Source organism: Ursus arctos, unplaced genomic scaffold (assembly GCF_023065955.2).
Source record: "Ursus arctos isolate Adak ecotype North America unplaced genomic scaffold, UrsArc2.0 scaffold_30, whole genome shotgun sequence".
In the NCBI taxonomy this organism is placed as follows: domain Eukaryota; kingdom Metazoa; phylum Chordata; class Mammalia; order Carnivora; family Ursidae; genus Ursus; species Ursus arctos.
In genome coordinates, this window is record NW_026622986.1 from 15,722,837 (window position 1) to 15,727,691 (window position 4,855).

General features: G+C 40.0%; 1 pseudogene; it reads right to left on the minus strand.

Moving 5' to 3' along the window:
- Nucleotides 1–3,591: 3,591 nt before the first annotated feature.
- On the minus strand, nt 3,592–3,964 carry LOC113241332 (ubiquitin-like; annotated as a pseudogene).
- Between the last annotated feature and the right edge of the window lie 891 nt (nt 3,965–4,855).

Genomic DNA, 4,855 nt, shown 5'->3' on the forward strand with positions numbered 1-4,855 from the left:
TTCATATAATGGAAACTCCTTGAAGGCAAGATTGCTATTGTACTTTTATGTGCCTTCTGCACAGTTACCCCAGCTGTGGTCATTGTTGCGAGTTGAATCGTGTCCCCAACAAAGGACATGGTGAAGTCCCAACCCTGGGCACCTGTGAGTGTGACCTTATTTGGAAATAAGGTCTCTGCAGATGTCATCAAGTTAAGGAGGTCATATGGAATCAGGGTGAGCCCTAAATTCAATGACTGGAGTCCCTAAAGGAGACAGATTTCAAGACACGCTCCCAGGGAACAAGTCCATGTAAAGACAAGAGACAGAAATTGGTACCAGGAGGCACCAGAAGGTAGGAAGAGGCAAGGAAGACATCTTTCCCAAAGCCTTCGGCGACAGCACAGCCCTGGTGACACTTTAGGTTCAGACTTCCAGCCTCCAGAACGGCGGGATGATAAATTCTGTTGTTTTCAGGCACACAGTCCATGGCCCTTTGTGAAGGCAGCCCTGGGAAACTAGCACAGTCACTTAAACCAGGCGATTTCATTTCTCTAAGTAATCATACAGAGCCCTGGCAGCTAGAGCCCTTACATTTACCCATTAATGTTCGAGTGTTGGAACCCAACATTTTCCCCTTCTCAGGTGTGTTCTCTCTACTGCTCAAACGCAAAAAGGATCAGCTGGCTTTCTTCTAATTAGAAATAAGTTTCATCAGCCTTACAGCCTCACCACTTTTCGACAGTTTGCCTCATCTGTCAGAAAGCATCTTCCTCAGCACCTCCAAGTTTTGCTCACTCTCGAACTCAGTCCAAGTCATCCCAGCCTCATCCCAGAGGCTTCTGTTTCCCCAGACTCAAGCACTTCCCTGAAATGTGACCCTGAAGAACTTTTTTCACCCTATCAGGTGGTAAATTCCGCCTGTATGATGTATTGTAACTGCCGAGGTCTGCTGTATTTACACTCATGGAAACTACAAGCTACTTCAGAGAAAACTGCAGTGTTTGTAGATGAAATCAGTAAAAACAAGAAAGAATTAGCATTTTATTGTGTTCGGGAGATTAAATATTCATATACTTTTTACAAGTCTGCATTTTGTCATTATATCCATCTTTTCTCTAATTCTCTATGTGCTATTATTTTAGATGTATTCCTCTCTTATTATTCCTTCTTATTCCCTATTTCACTTGCCAGTAATGCTTCTAAGAATATATCATATTTTACTACAGTCTCTCACAAAAGAAAGAATATTACTTTGCTCCACAATAGATTAACTCCCAGACAAATGGATTATCTGTTAATTTTATGTCATCCTTACTGAACTAAAACTCTCACTATTGAATTTTACTAATTATATATTACTGTAAAGTAGCTACTTACAAAAGCATTTTAAATAAGCATTTAGATCCAGAAATCTATTATAATTACTTAACCCCTGGAAAAGAAGACAAGAATAGTGTCCCTCACGTGCCGCAAAATGGCTGTCCATGGATCTGAATGGAACGTGCCCAATGTGCTTTGTTAGGTATGCAGAGTGATTTTAAACACCAAATATGAAATCGTTTTAACATTTAAAAATTAGAAGAGCTCACCGAAATGAATTCTTATTTTTGCCTTTTGGGGAAAAAATCAGAAAAGAATGTCTAGCTGTTCTGGACAGTCTCTTCAATAAATGGTGTTGGGAAAACTGGACACACAAAAGAATGAAACCGGACCCCTCTCTTACCCTGTACACAGAAATCAACTCAAAATGGATCAAAGACTTGAATGTAAGACCTGAAACTATAAAATTTGTAAAAGAAAACATAAGCAGTAAGCTAGTTAACATTGGTCTTGGTAATACTTTTTTTTGGGATTTGACACCAAAAACTAAGGTAACAGAAGTAAAATACACAAGTGGGATTATATCAAACTAAAAACTTCTGCAACCTCTGGAATGAGAGAAAATATTTGCAAACCACATACCTGATAAAAGATTAATTTAAAAAACAGTTTTAAGAAAGCAAAACAAATAACCCAGTGAAGAACTGGCAACGAATAGACATTGCACGTGCACAAACAGCACGTGAACAGACATTTTTGTCAAAGACAGACAAAATGTCGACATATACAAGAGGAGCTCAACACCACGGATCAGGGAAATGCAAATCCAAACCACGGCGAGAGATCATCACGTCACACCAGTAAGAATGTCTATTAACAAAAAGACAAAGGATAGCAAATGCGGGAGAAGATGCGGAGAAAAGGGAAGGGTTGTATGTTGTTGGTGGGAATGTAGACTGGTACAGCCACTATGGTGAACGGTGTGGCTGTTCCTGCAGAAACTGAAAACAGAACTACTATCTGATCCAGCACTCCCACTCCTGGGGATAGACCCAAAGGAAACCAAATCATTACCTTAAAGAGATACCCGCACTCTCACGTTTACATAGACAAAGGAAGTATGGAAACAACCTCAGCGTCCATTGACCTATGAATGGATAAAGAAAAGTTGATGTTGGAGTATTACTCAGCTTTTAAAAAGAAAGAAATCCTGTCATTTGTGACAACCTGAAAAAAACTGGGAAATTATAGTCACTGAAATAAACCAGATATGGCATCGTTCATATGTGGAATCTAAAAAAAAAAAAAAAAATGTTGAACTCATGGAAAAGAGTAGGAAAGTGGCCTAAAGGGCCTGGGGAGTGGGAAAGATAGGGGGAAGATGGTAAAAGTGTGCCCCTCCCAAAACCTACTTTAAATATTTCTGTGCATGTCTTTTTATGGAGATTTCTACTCATATCTGTTGGACATACACTTTGGAGTAGAATTACTGGGAATCTGAAAGTAGGTATCCATTTAGTTTGAGTATAGAATTCTATCTTCCAAAGTGTTAGCACCAGTTTACCTCCCACCAGCCATGTACAAGAGTTCCAGTTGGTTCATGTTGTTGCCACACTGGATGTTGTCAATCTTTTTAATTTTAGCCATTCTAGTGGGTGTGTAGTGGTGTCTTGTTGTGGTTTTAATTTTAATTTTCTCCATGACTAATGATGTTAAGCATCTTTTCATGCTTACCGTCAGTCAGATATGCTCTTTTAGAAAGTGCCTGTGAAAGTCTTTTGCCCATTTTTTAGTAACAGCTTTATTGAGATTTAATTCACATACCATAAATTCAACAAATCCATCAGGTATTAGTATATTACAGAGTTGTACAATTATCAGCATCATCTAATTTCAGAATATTTTTATCACCCCAAAAAGAAACCATATTCCCATTAGTAGTCACTCTGTGTCTGCCCCATCCCCACCCCCAGCCCCTGGCAACAAGTGATTTATTTTCAGTCTATAGCCCTATTCTAGACATTTCATATTTTTTAAAAAATTGTGCAATGTGTGACACTTTTTGACCAGTTTTTAGGGGGTTTTTTTGTTGTTTTTTTCCCCTTACTGAACATGTCTTCAAAGTTCAAGCATGTTGTACCATGTATCCATATTTTAGTCCTTTTTATTGTTGAACAATATTCGCTTTTATGGTTATGCCACACTTTTTTTCTATGAAAGGGAAACTTTATTGAAGCCTCCTTGGGCCTGGGGCCTCCTGCGGGCAAAGGCAAAGTAGGTGGAGGGGCCTTATTTGACCTTCCTGGGGCACGGGTTGCTAGTATGGCCTTACTCCTTCTCGCGACAGCACGGGGTACAGGTGAGCATTACACTTGGGGCAGATCATCTTGTTGCAGTTGTATTTCTGGGCAAACTGGTGGAGGGAGGCTGGACGATGCTACCCCCGCGGGTGAAGCGCCAAGTGCAAGGTGGACTCTTTCTGGATAATATAGTCTGAGTGCGAGGCCATCCTCCAGCGGTTGCCTGCAAAAATCAGATGCTGCTGATCAAGGGAGATGCCCTCCTTGCCTTGGATTTTGGTTTTGACATTCTCAGTGGTGTCACTGGGCTTGAACTTGAGGGTGATGGTCTTGCCCGTCAAGGTCTTCACAAAGATCTGCATCTCCGTGGCCACTCTGCCACCTGGTTGAAGAGAAAGAACATGTCACTTTTTAATTTTTATCATTTGTCCCTGAGCCAAAGACAGATGTCCAACCAGTTGAGCCACCCAGTCGTTCCTGTATACATGTTTTTAAATGAACATATGTTTTCAACTCTCTGGGATATATACTTAGGAGAAAAATTGCTGGGTCATATGGTAACTCTATGTTTACCATTTTGGGCAAATGCCAAACTTCCAAAGCAACTACACTATTTTAAAGTACCACAAGCAGGGGCACCTGGGTGGCTCAGTCAGTTATGCATCTGCCTTTGGCTCAGGTCATGATCCCAGAGTCCTGGCACCGGGGCCCCCGTAATGGGCTCTCCGCTTCGCAGGGAGCCTTCTTCTCCCTCTCCTTCGGCCCCTCCCCCTGCTCCTGCAAGTGCTCTCTCTCTCTCTCAAATAAATAAATAAAATCTTAAAAAAAAAAAAAACCCACAAGCAATTCTTCCCACATGCTCATCAGCACTTGTTATTGTCTGTCTTTTTTTAAAAAAATGTTGGCATCCTAGAGAGTTCGAACTGGTATCTCATTGTGATTTTCACTTTTCTTTCCTCAATGACTAATGATTTGAACATCTTCTCACGTTCTTAGTGACTATTTGTATACTTTCTTGACAGAAATGTCTATTCAAATTCTTTGCCCATTTTTAACTTGGGTTGTTTTTCTTTTCACTGTTGAGTTATAAAAGATATCTATCTATTCACAGATAATATATGTATAATATATGTGTGTATATCGATGTACAGATAATATATCAATATATCTATATTGACAGAGAAATAATTTGCAAATATTTTTCTCCTATTCCGTGGATTGTCTTTTCACTTACTTGATAGTGTCCTTTGACA